This window comes from Cyrtonyx montezumae, unplaced genomic scaffold (genome assembly GCF_038088225.1).
Source record: "Cyrtonyx montezumae isolate F1298 unplaced genomic scaffold, pur_monq_1.0 scaffold_8, whole genome shotgun sequence".
In the NCBI taxonomy this organism is placed as follows: domain Eukaryota; kingdom Metazoa; phylum Chordata; class Aves; order Galliformes; family Odontophoridae; genus Cyrtonyx; species Cyrtonyx montezumae.
Genome location: NW_027072089.1, coordinates 90,172,614 through 90,192,281, shown reverse-complemented (window position 1 = coordinate 90,192,281; position 19,668 = coordinate 90,172,614).

Here is a 19,668-nt window from a genome sequence, read left to right as displayed (position 1 = left end):
CACCTTAACTGCATGAATATAAAAAAAATTACGTAGATATGTATATTACACATCTTTAATCATGGCTATTGGAGCTTATTTGTAGTTATGACTCAAGTCATATGTGCAAAAACATTCGTTTTCAAATGCATTTTAATAACTTGGTTAAAACATGGTACTACATATCTACCATACATCTAGGGAAATAATACCAAAAAGAGTAAGTGTGGATGTCTTTCTTCCTAGAACACAGTAACATGGCCTTAAAAAGGAACTCAGCAATGTGTAACAGAGGTGTTTGCTCTGTTCTTACTCGCTTTGGCTGCAGTGTCTGTGACTTTCTCATGGAATAGTACTGAAGACTGTAGTTTTGAAATTTATGATAACTCTTCTTACTGCATGTGTGCCTCATAGAAATAATTTTCAATTAGCTATTTTGTAACTCTTTCAGCATACCTTTACACCTTTTATGTGATAGAAGAACGAGTGGATAACAGCAATTGTTGCATCAGTGAAGTCAGTAGCGAAAACCTTACTGACATCACTGGAACCAAGACTTAAGCTTGAACACACTAGACATTTTTCCACAGTCCTCAGAGTAACACTGTTTCTTGTAAATTAACTTGATACAGGTGTTCTGCAGTAAGCAGCCTTTCAAGTAACTTGTGATGTCAGTTAGAATTCATGCAACTTCATTAAGCGCTTTTAAGATTGTGTATAAAATAGATATTTTTGCATTTTGGCTGTGATATTATCTATATTGTTTAATGTGTTTAAAGTGCTCAGAGTATTAAGTGCTTGGATTTAACCTAAAATTATGTAGGATGATTAAGTAGAACTCAGTACCACTGTTTCTGTGGCACTTCTGTACAATATCTGCCACATAATAAGCAAAGTAAGAAAAGTGTTTTAGAACAATTTTAAGTTATTTGTTAAAAGATTTTTATTTGAGTTGATTGGGTTTTTGTTTATCTTTTGAAATTAATGGTGTAAAATGACCTTCTTTATAAAGCTGAAATAAAAATAAATTGAAAATTCTGTGCTTTGAATTGTTTGTGATCTCTGTTTTGGTATTCCAGAGGCAAATACACAGGATCCCTTCAGGACTTTAATGGGGCAGATTCACAAGTGCATGTCTGACAGAATCCCCTCAGCACTTTTGCTAGACAGTGTCACAAACTTTTAAAAAGAAAAAATGATTTATGGAAGCAACAGACATAACATGCAACCAATAAATGCACTCACTGCCTATGGTGCGAATATATGATAACAGTGCTAGGAAAATGCATGGTATCCCACATAGTCTTTTCCAAGAGGTGAGAATGTAATGATTACAAAGAAAGTGTTCCTATCTTGGTAGAAGAAGAGGAACACAGCTTCCCTCTCTTAGCTCTCTTCTCTTCAGTCTATTTTTCTTTCTCTTCTTCTTCTCCATTATACAACCCACAACATACTTTCCCTTATATCTTAAACCTTATTTGTTTCCCATATTGGGGTGATCTTTAACATGATTTGGCAGAGAGTTGAGTACTATAGTCATATGTTTAGCATGTTCTTCTAAGATGTCATTATGATATCAGAGGGGTGTTAACTTAATATTCATTTCATGGCATAATATTTCATTTCATGAAGCCAGAGGTCTCACTCTAGGTACTGTGGGCTTTAAGATTCTACTCTGGAACTGTTTTTCTGCTTATTCCCACTACCTTCAGCCAAAACAGGACTGCTTCCACAATACTTCCTCCATGTACTGGTTTTTATGCCAGTCTCAAGGATCTCCATCACCAAGGTGTACACAAAGATAAGCAGCATCAGCATTTTTAATACTCTGTGAAAATCTCACTTACTGTTGCCTGCCCTGGAGCTGCTCTCAGTGAGACAAAGGAGGGGCAACAGGTTCTGTTGTATGAATATCTGCTTTACTTGCCCCTTGTATCTTTTTGTGAAATTCTGTTCAGAACTGTCACCTAGTAAATGATTCAGCTTCCTAGTAGATCTAATTTGTACTTTTTCCAAAGTCCATTCTTTTCATGTATTCACCTTTTATTCTCTAAACATGTACAAAATTTATTCTAATTTAAGAGCTGGAGGGCTTCTTTTATAAGAAGCTGTAAATAAGCAAAACTAATACCCACTGTAAGAAAAAATATGTATTAATATGACATTTTTATGTAGTAGATGAGAACCAAAGAATTGTCTCTGTTTAAAAATCACACATGTAGGATAAGTTTACATGTCTTACTAGCGAGCATTTTTAAAGAAATCCAGGCTGTGGTGGCAAATAAAAGTGGTGAAAACTAGTGGTTGAATGTAATGGATAGTTCCCTGTCAAACAAGGTAGTAAGGATTGTACTTTACATTCAAGGCACTTAAAGGGCTTGTTGTCTTCAACAAGCAATTCAGGGAATCTCAGACTTCACTGCTTACCTGGTAAGTTAGGTACCTCCTCATAGGTATTAATAAATGCTAATTCACAAAGTGTAAATTGAAGTCTTAGCTCAGTAATGCCTGGGGTAAATACTGTTTCAGGTTGGTGCTTAAATTCAGTATTTTCGTGTCAAATAAATAGATATCAATTAAGTTTCTAATTAAGTATGTTTGTGTGATTGCTTAGGAAGGACCATTCAACAACTTCAGTCAAAACTTTATGCAATTCTAATAACTTTCTATTGATGTAGTCAATAATTAAGCAGGTATGTTGTGGTTTTGTGGTTTTTGATGCCGGTATTCCACATCAGAGCATCATGCAGCAGTTAAGGAGTTAATGCTGTTGGGAGCAGCAGAGGGGCGGAGCTCCGCACCGGATGCCAGGCGGCGCTCTGCCTGGGCGCGTTCCTCTGGGCTGCCATGGAGGTTCAGCACGTGTGCTTCCCCTGCAATTCCTCCTTAACGTAAGCTCACAGCTCTTGGTTTGGAAACTTCATTTCTCTCTCAATTGTTCAATTTTATTAGATTTGGTAAAGTTACCATTCCTTCTCAGATCGTGTCGTTGTTTTTTTTTGTAGACCCATCTCTTCCCGCTGTTTCCCCTCCCCCCGGAGCGCGCGGCTCTGCTTGGGCGGCCGCGTGGCCACTGCAGTTTTTTTTTTCCTTTTTCTCTTCTCTTTCCCTTCTCTGTTTATCCTTGGGTTACTGTAACGGATTACACCGTGACAGTTATTGGTGGAGAATGCGGGCAAAGCAGTATTTGTACTCCATTGTAAAACTGATGCTAAGTGGACTAAGGGTCTTCATGTACCTTCGAGCATGCTGGAGTCTTTTTAAGCTCCTCATGTTCAGCACCAGCGTCATATGTGCATACAGCTACTTTAGTGTGCTGATGGGGTTACATACCTCCTGCCTAAGCACCCTGGCTAATGTGACAGATATACAGCATTTGGATTGGTTTCCAAGTACTCTTTTCAGGTCTTTACCTATGTTCAGGATGCTACCCTGGCAACTGTGTTATCTGTTTTTCTGAATGCACTCTTGGCAACAGTAATTTACATCATTTGGAGTAAGCCTTCCTCAAAACCAGAGTGTTGAATGGCAGGGAAGGTGGGAAAAATTAGGAAAGAAATTAGAAGCATGGGGACCCCCAGTATTATGCAATTTTGATCTTGAGCACCTGTGGGATCCTGAGAAATTCAGTGAGTGTTTAGGTAAGGAGCTATGAGACTCAGGACGATCCGAGAAGGAATGGATTGTTTGGGGTTTGGCTTGTGCTTATCAAGCTATAATTGATATTCTGGAGAGAAATGGTTTCCAAACCGAGGTCCTAAGCAAAAATGGATACCTCGAAGTTAGACCTGACCAATCACAGGAAGCACTGGCATCAATGTCGGTTGCCCCTGTGGAAGGCCAGAAATGGACACGGGTGTCCTCGCGCCTAGAACGGAAAGAAGAAGAAGCAGAGAAAGAAGAGGAGTACCCAGGCGAGGGGCCCTCCTCAGCACCACCACCACCACCACCTAAAAAGGCCACTAAGAGTGAGAGACATGGAGAAGACAGCGATGATGACGGAGTCACTGTTACCACTATTCATCGGCCCCTAAAGATGACTGAAATACAAGGTTCAAGAAAGGAGTTTGTACAGCGCTCGGGTGAATCTATTGTCACCTGGTTGCTGCGGTGTTGGCAACGAAGTCCGCCAACTGGGAAGCATTGCTTGAGACCCAGCTATCGACAGAGGAATTAGTAGATATCTGAACAGAGTCACTACCCTCTTGGAATGAGTACTAGTGGCTGTAAAGGAGAGATATCCTTACAAAGACTATCTGGAGCCTAAGGTGGAAAGATGGAATACCGTAGAGAAAGGCATCCAATTTTTGAGAGAAACAGCTGTAGTAGAGATGCTGTATGATCCCAGTTTCGTCCCTAACATTCCACACCAGGACCGTGATCCTGAGAAAGTAAGGTGTACACCCGATGTATATCGGAAACTCTCAAAAACAGCACCAGACAGGTATGCAAGTACACTGGTAGCAACGTTCCATAGATATGAGGGCCAAGACAGAAGACTCCCAGTTAATGAATTGATTATTACAATTCAAAACTTTGAACAACAGTTTCCGCCATCACATGCTTCCATTGCAGCTGTGTTAGCAGTAGCAGAAGAAGTAGGAGAGATGAAGAAGACACAGAAAATTATACTGGAGGAACTGTCATTACTGATTAATAGGGATAAACCTGTGTCAGTATTGGAAACACCTGATGAAGACGAGCATGACCCAAAGAATCTGATGAAGCAATTGATCTAACTGGTGAAAGTCTCAGCCACCAAAGGCCACCGCCTCTCTGCTCAAGCAAATGACAGCAGTAACACGTCACGTGTGAAAACGGAGAGGACATGAGAAAGTGGCATAAAAAATCCACTCCTGCACTGCGAGCACAGGTGAGAGAACTACAGCAGAGATCAACCACCAACAAAATTGCTCCCGTCACTGCAGGTAACCAATAGAGGGGCCCTGCCCTCAGCCAGGGGAGGGAAAGGGATAATAGAGTGTGTGGATTAGATGGCCTGGTGCATCAGAGCCACAAAAATATAAGGCACTGGTGGACACCGGTGCACAGTGCACTCTAATGCCCTCAAGTTATAAAGGGACAGAATTGATTCATATTTCTGGAGTGACTGAGGGTTCTCAGGAACTGTCTGTGTTGGAGGCAGAAATAAGCCTCACCGGTAAAACCTGGCAGAAGCACCCCATAGTGACTGGACAGGGGGCTCCATGCATACTTGGTATTGATTATCTCAGAAGGGGACATTTCAAGGACCCCAAGGGACACCGATGGGCTTTAGGAAATGCTGCTGTAGATGCAGGCATCGTTCAGCACCTGTCTGTTTTACCTGGCCTGTCAGAAGATCCGTATGTTGCGGGGGTAACTGAAAGAGCAGCAGGTACCTATTGCTACAAAAACAGTCCACAGACGGCAATACCACACCAACAGGGATTCCTTGCTCCCCATTCCTAACTTGATCCATCAGCTAGAGAGCCAGGGAGTGATCAGCAAAACTCACTCACCTTTTAACAGCCCCATATGGCCAGTGCATAAAGCCAGTGGAGAATGGAGGCTGACGGTAGATTACTGTGGCCTGAATGAAGTCACACCCCCACTGAGTGCTGCTGTGCCAGATATGTTGGAGCTGCAATGTGAACTGGAGTCAAAAGCATCCAAGTGGTATGCCACCATTGACATTGCCAATGCATTTTTCTCTATTCCTTTGGCCACAGAGTGCAGACCACAATTTGCTTTCACCTGGAGGGGTGTTCAGTACACCTGGAACCATTTGCCCCAGGGGTGGAAACACAGCCCAACCATTTGCCATGGGTTGACTCAAACCACATTGGAACAGGGTGGGGCACCTGAGCCCCTCCAGTACATTGATGACATCGTTGTGTGGGGTGATACAGCAGAGGAAGTTTTCAAAAAAGGAGAGCGAATAATCCAAATTCTTCTGAGTGCTGGTTTTGCTATTAAATGGAACAAAGTGAAGGGACCTGCCCAAGAAATTCCGTTCCTGGGAGTAAAATGGCAAGATGGGCGTCGTCACATGCAGTGTCTCGGGCACGGACTCAGATGTGAATGATTGTCAATGGTTTACAGGCAGGTTTGGCCCGGTTCCGTGACGATTGGTGTGGGGGACCTACGGACCCACTCCCCAGGAAAGGGGGAGGGGGAAAGGGAAAAGGGAGATGGGCCTAGAAACAAAACAGCAGCAATGATCTGAGGAGGAAAGCTAATTTACTAAATAGATATCGGAAAGCAAAATAACACAATATAATTGGAATTAAAGCTAATAAATCAAGTAAAATGAGCGAGAGAGAGTGTCCGATAAACCGAAGGCCTTACGCTAATGCTGAAGGCGAGACGGTAGCGAGCACCCACTGCTGAGTTGATCCCAAAGGGAAGAGAGTGTCCTGTGACTGCAGACAGCTTTTATCTTTCCCTCTAAGCATAAACACGTAAGAACGCAAAGCATTGCAAAGTCCTCTTGGGAATGTAGTTCTTCTTCTCTTCTGAGACAAATATACCTGGAACTATCGATGATCCACGGAGCTGGAGCATTAACTCTTTAACTCTAAATGCACTACGTGATGTTATGATGTGGAATACCAGTACCAAAAATCATAAAACCATGACAATAATCCAAATCGTTTATTACAGGTTTTAACATCCCTTATATACTTTCACAATTTCTCTCTTGACTTTCCCACCCACCTTTACATATCAACAATATAACTTCCCAAAACAGTCCTTAACCGTGCATACAGGCGATCATCCAATCAGGGCTGTGAATCTTCCCAAGCCATGCACTCTTCCTCCAATTAGGGCCTGCCATCATGCAGCTTACTTGAACTTGTTTTCCTCTTCTTCTGGAAGGTGTCCTTGGTTCTCAGCCTTCCTTTCTCATGCTGTTTACCCTGTTCCACAGCTGCAGTTCTAAATATACTTTTTGTATTCCCACAATTCCCCCTTTATTATTTATTAGCAAACTATTAACATACTATAAATTAATAACACTCTGTAACAGTATTTCTGAATGCATTTAGGCTATCACAATTTAATCAAGGCTTCAGTTTATAAGATGCTGAATGTAAGGAAAGAGACAAGGTAATCATATCATAAGGACAAGAAATATTCTTAAACTTAATAAGAAGTGAACAAACACACCTTTCACCCATGGCTTTAGGCTCCTGCAACCTGGAAAAGAATCCCTGAGGGTCCCATTCTTTGTGTACCAGTAACTGATTAGAAGATATAAAGTTGCATGTCAAATGGAATCAACATCAGTGGGTAAGCCTGCTAGAGCATCTTTAGGGGTATTGCTTTCCTTTGCCAACTAACATCCTAACTTGGTGACTGTGGCCGAAGCTTGAGCGGTGCTGTTTTAGGGTATCCTGGATCTGAGAGACAAGACATCTCAAGAGCAGAAGCAAGCAAATTGTACATTCAGAGCAACACAGAGGTTTAGGGTTTTAGCCAACATACACACACTTACACACATGTAGACATCCATTTTAGATAAGTGTAAGCAAGAAGCAGAAACTCCCTAAGCAAACGCATTATTAGCTATTGACCCTTGAGAAATGGCAAACCACCAGAAAGAAGAGAGAAAAGGAACATGACAGCGGTGGACGCGATAGGCAGTGCCAGCAGGGCGTCCCCTGCTTCAAGGTGCATTTTTCCTCTCCCATCCACCACAGACTCCCTCCTGCTCCTACTCTTCTCAGGGTCTGCAGAGATTTTTCCATTTGTACACCGAATCCGCGTGGCCAGTGTGTGATGTGGAGCCCAAATGGAACACCTGCTTACAAACCAGAATAAACTATCCAGGTTAGCTCTCTTAGCATATGCCTTTGTCTCAAATGATGCATGGTTATAAAAAACTATTTTGATTAGCAAATTGAAAGAGAGTTGATCATTCTAAAACACAAAATCATCCCTTTGCCTAGGATTCTTTTCCAGGTTTTTGTCTTTGCAAATTAGAAAAAAGGCTAATTGATGGGCTAATAACATCATAACCATGCGTTCCTAATACATTAAAAGTGCTATTCCCATAAACTCCAGCGTTGGTAACATCAAATCCTGTCTAATTCACACTTGATCTACTACTGAAACAGAAGAAGCACACAACAACCTAGATAATGCCTAATAATTCTTCACACTCGATCTACCACTAAAATAGAAGAAGCACACAATCCCAGTAATCATAAAAGCTGGATGCTATTTTCTGCCTTGAGATGAGGCCGAACATATCGTGCTGGAACCCATGTAGGACCAGTCCCTGTGGAAACACAAGCATATCCACGATCCCCAGTAATCAGTGGTAAGGGACCTTCCCAACGTCCTGTGGCCATATTGCGAACGTTAACTGTTGGCCGTTCCTTGAGCATTGGGGAGCTTCCAAAATGACGGTCCACATGAGTTGTATCTGTGTGATCACGATTCAAAAAATTCAGCACAAGCAAAGCTTTACATAATCTTTCTTGTGGTGTATCTCCCGTATTCCCCCTTTTTTGTTTATTAAGAATGGATTTCAGTGTTTGATGAGCATGCTCAATGATAGCTTGTCCAGTGGGAGAATGAGGAATGCCTGTAATGTGTTTAACATTGCCCCATTCTTGGAGGAAAGTTCGAGTGGCCTTAGAAGTGTACACAGGCCCATTATCTGTTTTTATAGTATGTGGGATCCCCATAGCAGCATAAGCAGATAACCAGTGTTTACAGGCGTCGCGACTGTGTTCACCTGAATGTGCTGTGGCAAATTTGTATGAAGAATGAGTATCTATTGTTACATGGACAAATTTTAGACGGCCAAATTCAGGAACATGAGTAACATCTGTCTGCCATAGTTGAAGAGGTTCTGTGCCATGGGGATTTTTCCCAATTTGAAGCAAAGGGGCAATTGCCTGGCAGTCTGGGCATGTTAGAATAATGCTACGGGCCTGATCTGCTGTCAGTTGAAATTATTTTTGTAAAGCTCTCCTATTCTGATGAAAAAATTGATGAGAGAGTCGCGCTTGCTGGAACAATTGAGGTGTAGCAAAGGCGACAGTGGCTTGATCAGCCTTACGGTTGCCCTCAGCTATAGGACCAGGCAATGTAGTGTGTGATCGAATATGCATAATAAAATAAGGAAGAGTACGGTGAGAGACATAATGTAAAACTCGCTTGAGCTGCGCAAACAAAGCAAGGTTGTTAACTTCCTTAAGAAAAGATCCTTCAATCCGCTGAATGATACCTGTAACATACAAAGAATCAGTTATTATATTAAGCTTTTGATTTAAAAAAAATTGAAAAGCTCGGGCTACAGCAGCGAGTTCTACAACTTGAGGTGATCCATCTACAACATGTACATCTGACTGCCATTGTGTAGCAGTCGCGCGCCAGAGAACCACTGCTCGATGTGTCTTGCCGGAGCCAGCTGTAAATACAGTAACAGCATTAGGTATTGGAACATGTGAAAGTAAAATATTAGGAGAAAGGGACAGATCACTCAAATTATGCAGTAACTGATGTTTGGGGGGATGGGTGGAGATCTGTCCTGTATAGCCTGCCATAGCAGTTTGTAAAGTGAGTGACTGTGCAAGCAATCAATCTAAATCTTTTTTAGTAGCAGGTATGTAGATGCAATCAGGGTCAAGAGCTCATAAAATTTGTAAACGATGACGACCTCACTGTATTAGCATTGCAAACATCTCCACTCGTGATGTAATGGTTTTTGAAAAGGTATGTGGTAAGAATATCCATTCCAGGATAATGAGAGGATCTTTTCTTGAGGTATCCCACTGACATAACAAGCTATATGGCTGATAGGTATTTGATATTATTACAAGAGATACTGGTAGTGATAAACAAACACAATGGCAATATCGATGTTGCAGTGATGTTATTACAGAGTCTAAGCATTGTAACACTTGTGGTGTTAACTGTCTTTTAGAAGTTAAATCCGGGTCTCCTTTGAGTAGCTGGAACAGAGGGTGCAACTCTTGAGTAGTAATACCCAAAAGCAGTCGTAACCAGTTGATGGTTCCTAACAGTTTTTGCAGATCATTCAATGTCTGTACGTGAGGTATTATTTTGAGGATTTGTGGCTGAATGGTGTGAGATGTAATTTTCCATCCTAAATATTTCCATGGAGAACTAAGTTGCACCTTTTCTTCTGCTGTTTGTAAGCCAACAGATTGAACTGCCTGCCTTACGAGCATTAAAGTGTCCTTTAGACTCTTTTCTCGTTCTGCTGCTATTAATATATCGTCCATGTAATGATAAATAAGGACGTGGGGTCTAGCTTTTCATACTGGTTGTAATGCATTTGCTACAGTCAGTTGACATATCGTTGGACTATTAAGCATTCCTTGTGGTAACACAGTCCAGTGATACTGCTGAGCAGGGCTTTGTTGGTTGATGGAGGGCACTGAGAAAGCAAATCATGGTGCGTCTTTTGGATGAAGCGAAATGGTAAAAAAACAGTCTTTTAAGTCAATGACTGCTATAGGCCAATTCGATGGTAACATTGAAGGTGAAGGAAGACCAGGCTGCAATGCCCCCATGGGCTCAATTACTGCACTGACAGCACGCAGGTCTGTAGAAGCCTCCATTTTCCACTCTCCTTGAGGATAACAAACACTGGAGTATTCCAAGGGCTGGTGGTAAGGCACTATGTGACCAGCAGCCAGTTGTTCTTGAACTAGCTCATGTAAATGCAGCAACTTTTCCTTTGTTAAGGGCCATTGATCTACCCAGATTGGTTGTTCTGTTTTCCAAACTAGGGGTATAGGTTGCTGCCAATCAATGGCCCTTATTGAAAATTTGTTTGCAAAATCATGCCCCATTGACTTAAAAGATCATGACCCCACAGAGTATAGGGAACTGGCAAGATGTAAGGAGCAGTGTGAGCAATGTGAACATCAGGCCCTTCAAAAGATAAAATTTGGGCACTTTGTTTGGGCTGCTGTAAGCCCCCAACTCCTACAATAGCAGAACTAGGGTATTTTAGTGGCCATTCAGAGGGTCAGTCGCTTGACTTAATGATGGTAACATCAGCTCCGGTATCCACTACGCCTAATAACTGCCTGCCATTTACTAGACATGATAATAGTGGTTTGTCTTCTGATACTTGTGTAGTCCATAGCACAGCAGGCTTGTCCGTGCTTCCAAATCCCCCAATTCGATCCCCAATACCAGGTTTAGTCATAGAATGAAAAGGAATTAATTGTGCTATTTTTTGTCCTTTGGGGATAAAACAGGGGGGTGAGGGTGTCCATGCCCTTATCTTAATTTCACCATCTATAACCCCTGGTAAAACAAAAAGTCCCATCCGTGTAACAGAAGAACGTCCTATCAGGAGGGCACTGTGCCCATCCCCAAAGGGGCCCATTACCCCTGTTGGAATAAGAGTTACGTCGGTATCAGTCAGCGTCACTGACTGGGCGGTGGCCAAATCCACTCCTGCACTGCCGGCAGTGGCTGGTCTGAGTGCGCTGGCCAGGCAGCGGCTGGCCAATTCGGGACCGTATTTACTGTCATAGCGCGCGGTCTCGCGCTCTTCTTCCCGTTTCCCGGCAGATCGCAGGGCCGTGCAGCAACAGGGAGTTTAGATCGGCAGTCTCTCGCCCAGTGTAGCCCCTTCCCGCACTGGGGACAGGGTCGAGTAGGAAGAGCAGAAGCATTTTTATCTGCTTTTTTAGGCTTTTTACAGTCCCTTTGTACATGACCAGGTTCCCCACAGTTATAACACTTTATTTTTTGAGCTGTCCCTGCACCAAGTCGGGCTGCCAGGGTGTCTGCTAGCGAGGCCATTTTATGGCTTTCTGTCCCTACATCTTGACAGGCCTTAATCATGTCAGTAATGGATGGATCTGCATTCTTTAAGGATTGTAGGACCTTTCTACAGTCTGCATTTGCATTTTCTATTGCTAACTGCTTAAGCAAAGCCTCCCGGGCAGCTTGATTTTCTACTTGTCTCTCTAGCGTATTTTGTAAACGGTCAAGAAATTTAATGTAGGGCTCAGCAGCCTCCTGCCTAATTGATGTAAATGATGTGTTAGATGAATTAGCATCGGGTATCCGATGGATAGCATGCAACACCAACGTCTTAACTTGTTCAAAGCATTGCCTGTCCATCTGTGCCTGAGCCTGAGGTATTGCCCAGACCCCCCTCCCCCATGAGTTCCCCTATGCCAATGTGATTGAGGTTATTCAGATTATTCATAGCCTGGATGGTAGCCAGTTCCCAATACTCTGTCATAAACACAGTGTATTGCATGGGAGGCAGAATAGTTCATAACAAAATTTTCCAATCGTGAGGGGTCATAATATAACTGTCACCAATTGCAGCCAAAAGATGATATGTAAATGGAGACTGAATTCCATAATCTCTGACTGACTTCCTTAGTTCCTTCACTGCCTGGTAAGGCAGGGATTCCCACCAGGGGAGGGGGGGTGGGTGGGCTGATTTGCATGATACAACACAGGAAAGGCTTGCAAGGTATCAGCATCACCCCGTAATATTGCTTCTTTTCTGCACTGCTCTAAAGTACCATAGTATGCTGTAGAAAAAATTTTCTTTCCCGCTCCCTTCAAGTTATCATCAGGAGGGAAAATGTTCGATTTGTCGTCCGTATCTACTGAACCAGGATCTGAAAGATCCTCCGGTTCTGGTTCGTCCTCATTTTTTACCAAGTTACAGGCAGACTGCAGAGCAGCAGCAGTAAGCGACGTAACCGGAGCGGAAGACGGCATAGGAGCGGCGAACCTCGGGGGCGGAGCGGATGGCGGGAGCGGCGCGACGAGCGACGGGGGCGGAAAATAGGGCGGGAGCGCGGCGAGTGTCGGAGGCGGAGCGGAGAGCGGAGCGGAGACGTTTCCGAACGCGGAGGAAAGGGCGGGAGCGCGGGGAGGGTGGGGGAGGGGCTGTAATTTCTCTTCTCCCTGGTCGCCGGGGGGGGCGTCGGAGCCGCGGATCGGGTCCGGGCAGGGGCTGCTTCCCGAATCGGAAGGCAGAGGCGGGGGTGGGAAGGAGAGCGATAGAGAATAGCCGGAAGGACTTCTTGTCGAATTTGTTTAAGCCCTTCCATTATTTGGTGCCAAGCAGGTAGAAGTTTGGCAGCCGTTCTGTCTTGAGTAATAGAAGCCTCCCAGATTTTTATGCCAATTTTGTCCCAGAGTTCTCCATCAAGAAAGAACCCTAGTTTTCGGAAATTCGGGGACATTTTTGCTTATCCATTTAAGAAAAGTAGCTAGTTCCGAATTAGATACAGGATGATCCTGGAAGTTTAAAACTAACCGTAGTACTTCGAGATTTACTTGTTGCTCCTTCGTTAGTGAACTCCCCATAGTTCCCGACTGCTCACCTTCTGTCCTGCAGAACGGTGCGGGTGCGTGCGAAACAATCTCTCTGAAGTTCAGTTGGGCGGCGCTGCCGGACCGGGCTCACTCAGCCGCAGCTTGATTTGCACAACACAGTGGGCGCCGTTTGCAGTGTCTCGGGCACGGACTCAGATGTGAACGATCCAAATCGTTTATTACAGGTTTTAACATCCCTTATATACTTCCACAATTTCTCTCTTGTAACTTTCCCACCCACCTTTACATATCAACAATATAACTTCCCAAAACAGTCCTTAACCGTGCATACAGGCGATTATCCAGTCAGGGCTGTGAATCTTCCCAAGCCATGCACTCTTCCTCCAATTAGGGCCTGCCATCACGCAGCTTACTTGAACTTGTTTTCCTCTTCTTCTGGAAGGTGTCCTTGGTTCTCAGCCTTCCTTTCTCATGCTGTTTATCCTGTTCCACAGCTGCAGCTCTAAATATACTTTTTGTATTCCAACAGTCACATCCCAGGAGATGTGATTGACAAAATCACCAGTATGTCACCACCCACTAGCAAGAAAGAGACACAGTCTTTTCTGGGTGTAGTAGGTTTTTGGAGGATGCACATCCCAAACTACAGCCTCATAGTAAGCCCCCTCTATCAGGTGACCCGAAAAAAGAATAATTTTGCATGGGGTCCTGAACAGCAGCAGGCCTTTGAGCAAATTAAGCAGGAGATAGCCCGTGCTGTGGCCCTGGGGCCAGTACGGATGGGACAGGATGTGAAAAACATCTTCTACACTGCTGCTGGAGAGAAAGGTCCCACTTGGAGTCTGTGGCAAAGAGCTTGTGGATAGACTCGAGGCCGACCCCTTGGATTTTGGAGCAGAGCATACAGGGGTTCAGAGGAGTGCTACACTCCAACTGAGAAGGAGATTTTGGCAGCATACGGGGGCGTTCAGGCTGCCTCTGAAGTAACTGGCCCTGAGACACAGCTCCTCCTGGCACGTCGATTGTCAGTGCTGAACTGGATGTTCAAAAGAAAGGTTCCCCCCACCCATCATGCTACTGATGCAACCTGGAGTAAGTGGATTGCACTGATTACACAGCGAGCTCGGATGGGGAACCTCAACTGTCCAGGAATCCTGGAGGTGACCATGGACTGGCCAGAAGGCAAGAAATTTGGAACATCCCCATCAGAGGAGACACCACGTGCTGAAGAGGCCCCACCATATAATGAACTACCAGAGAATGAAAAGATGTATGCCCTGTTCACTGATGGATCGTGTCGTATCGTTGGGAAGCATCGCAGATGGAAGGCTGCTGTGTGGAGCCCCACACGAGGAGCTGCAGAGGCCACCGAAGGAGAAGGAGAGTCAAGCCAATTTGCGGAGGTAAAGGCTGTCCAGCTGGCCTTAGATTTGGCTGAACAGGAGAGGTGGCTGATGCTATATCTTTACACTGACTCTTGGATGGTGGCAAATGCTTTATGGGGGTGGTTGCAGCAGTGGGAACAGAACGACTGGCAATGGAAGGGTAAACCTATCTGGGCTGCTGAACTGTGGAAAGACGTTGATGCCCGAACAAAAAAGTTGGGTTTAAAGGTGTGTCATGTAGATGCTCATGTGCCCAAGAATCGAGCTACTGAAGAACAGAAAAATAACCATCAGGTAGATTGAGCTGCCAAAATTGAGGTGTCTCAGATAGACTTGGACTGTCAGAACAAAGGAGAGCTATTTTTAGCTCTGTGCGCCCATGGGACCTCAGGCCATCAAGGAAGGGATGCAACCTATAAGTGGGCTAGAGACCGAGGGGTGGACTTAACTATGGATGTCATTGCACAGGTTATCCATGACTGTGACACATGTGCCATAATTAAACAAGCCAAGAGGATGAAACATCTCTGGCCAGAAGGGCGATGGGAAAAGTATAAATATGAGGAGGTGTGGCAGGTTGATTATATCACCTTGCCATGAGCTCGCGATGGTAAGCGTTATGTGCTCACCATGGTGGAGGCCACCACTGGGTGGCTTGAGACATATGCAGTACCCCATGCTACCACCCGAAACACCATCTTCGGGCTCGATAAACAAGTCCTATGGCGACATGGCACTCCAGAGAGAATTGAGTCCGATAATGGGACTCATTTCAAAAATTCTCTTGTGGATATCTAGGCCAAAGAACATGGCATTGAATGGATTTACCATATCCCCTACCATGCACTAGCTGCTGATAAGATCGAGCGCTACAACGGGTTGTTAAAAACCACGTTGAGAGCAATGGGTGGCGGGACATTTAAGCACTGGGAGAAGCATCTGGCAGAAGCCACCTGGTTGGTCAACACTAGGGGATCAGTCAACCAAGAGGGTCCTACACAGTCCAGCTCCCTACAGACCATAGAGGGAGATAAGGTCCCTGTGGTACATGTAAGGAGCATGCTGGGAAAAGCGGTGTGGGTCCTTCCAGCCTCTGGAAAGGGCAAACCCCTCCATGGAACCGTTTTTGCACAGGGACCTGGGTGCATCTGGTGGGTAATGGATAAAAATGGGGATGTCCAGTGTGTCCCACAAGGGAATTTGATGCTGGGGGAATGCAGTCTGTAATTCCATGTATATATATGTATATATATATGTTTATATGTAATTTATGTTATTACTGTTTTGGTTCTGTATAGATATGTGTTAAGCATGATGTGATGATGTGGAATAAGGGGTGGAATGTTGTGGTTTTGTGGTTTTGATGCCGGTATTCCACATCAGAGCATCATGCAGCAGTTAAGGAGTTAATGCTGTGGGAGCAGCAGAGGGGCGGAGCTCCGCACCGGATGCCAGGCGGCGCTCTGCCTGGGCGCATTCCTCTGGGCTGCCATGGAGGTTCAGCACGTGTGCTTCCCCTGCAATTCCTCCTTAACGTAAGCTCACAGCTTTTGTTTTGGAAACTTCATTTCTCTCTCAATTGTTCAATTTTATTAGATTTAGTAAAGTTACCATTCCTTCTCAGATCGTGCCGGTTTTTTTTGTTTTTTTTTTTTTTTGCAGATCCATCTCTTCCCGCTGTTTCCCCTCCCCCCGGAGCGCGGCCGCGTGGCCACTGCAGTTTTTTTTTCTTTTTCTCTTCTCTCTCCCTTCTTGGTTTTCCCTTGGGTCACTGTCACGGATTACATCGTGACAAGGTATTAGATTAACATTGAAATATCATTGAAGTAGCTTATTAATTGTTTATTTCTGGTAACTATATTGAAGGGATGCTACATCTCTCTTGTTAGCTGACAGCTAGATCTTAAAAATTATAAATTAGAAGTAGCTGATAAAGCACCGTATGAAAACGGTGATTTCATTTATTTATTTATTTCTTGTAGCTCTCCTTTTTTTTTTTTTTTTTTTTTTTCTAGTTCTGACTAAGAGGAATTATTCTAGGTTTTATCATAAACAGAGGCAAAGCCTGGGGAATGGAATGAGTACGCAAAACTCTGCAAGTTGTCTAGAAGGCAATTCAGTAGCAAATTACCTGGAGGCAAAGGGAGTTGTGAGTTTAAAGTTGATGCAAGTTGAATTTAAGCTAGTTGTGCACCCTTGTGGCAACGGCAGACAACATACTACTAAGAGGTTTTTTTCTTGTATTCAGCACTAGTGATCTTTCTGGTGCAAGGTCTAGATAGCCATGGACCCACAGTACCGTGAAGACTTGATGAAACTGAGTCAGCAGGTTAGTCAAGAGATTAATCACACAACATACATGGAGAGGTGATGGCACTGGGTTTCTTCAGCCTCAAAAAGAGTAGACTAAGGGGAGATCTTACTGCTGTCTACTACTACCAAAGCAAAGGGCATTGAGAGAATGAAACAAGACTCCACTGTATGAGGAGGGAAGGAACGGTCACAAGCTGAATTACAAGAAATAATTGCCTACATATATGCAAAATATTTTTTACCTCAGAGATGTAAAACACAGAAAGGGTTTGCCCACAAATGTTCTAGACTCTTAATTCCTGAAGATGTTAACAACGTAACCAGACAAGTTCGTGAGTAATCCCTTATAAGTGCACATTCTTTTAGTGGGCAAATGGACAAGATCAACTCTTATCATTAAACCATTCAGGAAAAGGGACTTCTAGTCTCTTACTCTTTACAAGCTCTCTTCTTTTTCCTCTTTCCTGAACAGAAATCTTCTGTTCAATACTGCCAAAAAAGCTGATCAGCCTCAGTGTTCCAGAGAAACATATTTCCCTTAAGAAAAGTAAGTTTGACTTGTTTTGTTTACTGAGAAATATTAGTTGCCACCCCACAGTTGTCCTAGGCAGGAATATAGCCAATGAACTTCACTTTCATCAGTAACTCTGAAACCGTATTAAGACTTCTTAATACAGGGAACAGACAAAACTAGCAGACTTTGTTTTGCAGATAAAGTCAGTTCCAGTTAGTTAGCACATAATGAAAGTTTGGAGATAGTTAAGTTAGTTCCATGGTTGTCATTCTGCTCACAAAGATACAAATTGCTTCTGACAGGTTCTTGCAGAGGCAGGCCAGTGCTCATACCCAGAAAGAAGAGTTGAACTCATTCAGCTGGTGAAAGGGCTCTCTGGCTATCCAGTACTCCTTCACAGAAAGCAGCCTAGGCCCAAAAGATGCTCTCCCCTCAGTGTCTGGCCTTTACATGAGCCCAGGCATGGCTCCATACTGGGTCTACCCTTTCTGGTCACACAAGGAGTACAGGTGCAATCAATTTGCCTGTTTTCCCTGGGCCAGACACACCCCTTTACTAGGTGCTCAATCACCAGTTCAAGCCATGACTTAACAGTTCCCCTACAGTCCACGCCTTCAAAACATGAACAGTGATAGGGCACTTTTTGAGATAAGCCACACCACAGTTATGATAAATACAATCAACAGTTCCTGTTCAGAACACACAGAAGTCTGTAAATCACTCATATATGTGCAGGCTTCATCGTAGTTGCAGGATCACACACGCACAACTTCATAGTTGTTGCAGGATTTATTCAACAGATGTTTCCAGAATGTTCAGTTTTTTACCTTCAAGAAATTCCACCACCCGATGCCACTGAAGAGCAGTGTTATGATGACTCTGCAGTGACACTGGAGCATATCAGAGTTCAGTGATGCACTCCTGTTGGTGGTCTTGTGGGCCACGGATCTCAGAAACCTGAGTAAAACAAACGTTTAACCTATACCAAAGCAGGCAAGTCCACCCTCCAAGGTAAAAATACATACAGCTGTACTGTCCTGGGTCAATACTTCTGCCTGAACAGAGCACAACCAGGCCATTTGTACCACTCATTTTGGCCTGATATTGAAAACTAGATGATTATATCAGGCACCAGTGTCAGTTTTGACCTACCAGAGCAACACAATTATGTTTCCCTTCTTGGATCCATGTACTGATTACCTTTGGAGTTACTGATCCCTTCCCCTCATCCCCCATTTCTAGTAACCTCCGCCACAGAGCAAGTAGGCTGCACCCTTCAGGCCTGCACCTCCCAAGGCCACTTCACCTTACAGTTCCCAGGCTCAAGGTGAGGGAGCAGAATAATATTTAGCATCCCAACTTAGAGTTTCAACCATTAATCATTTCCCTTAATTTGGATCCTTAGTGGTGAGGCCCAAGTTGTTTATAATACATGCAGGACACTGGGTCAGCCATCTCAGGGTCTTCCATTTAAAATCCTCAGCGTCTCTTGCAGTCATTTGGCCCACTCCTGAAGGGTCTGGCAGTAAGTCTTCAGAGGAATCTTCAGAAAACTATTATACCGCTCTGCCAGGCCTGCTCCCATCAGATTATAGGGCAGATGGAACTACCATCCAGTGTTATTTTTCCTCAACCCACTTTTGTACCACTGCACCCATAGAATGTTTTCCTTGGTGTAATGCTATCATGGGATGGAAAGTACTGCAATAAAAGCAGGGTGGCAAAGTCCTTGGCTACAGCAAATATACTAATATACAGATACTAATATATCCATCTCTCAGTCTGAACTCTCGTATGGTTATCTGGAGAGTCAGATGCCAATAGTATGTCTATGCCTAGTACATACTCCAGGACTGGGGCAGTAGATAGCTTATACTCCTAGGGTGGGAGACGTCCAACCCCTAACCTCAACCATGTCTGGGTTACAGAAATGGTCTGTCCCCTCAAACCCACCAATTGTTGCCCTGTCTCCCTGGAATTTGGTTGGATCACTATAAATGATGTTTCTGTGCCTGTATCAAATACTCACAGTATGTTCTTTCAGTACCGAAAACTAGTCAGTTCTACATAGGACCTTTGTTCCCATCTGGGAACCCTAGGTGCAGGGTGGCTGGCTGTCACAGTGTTATCTTTAGGCCTAAGTCAGTGACAGGGACACAAGAAAAAAAAAAAAAGAGAGAGAAATAG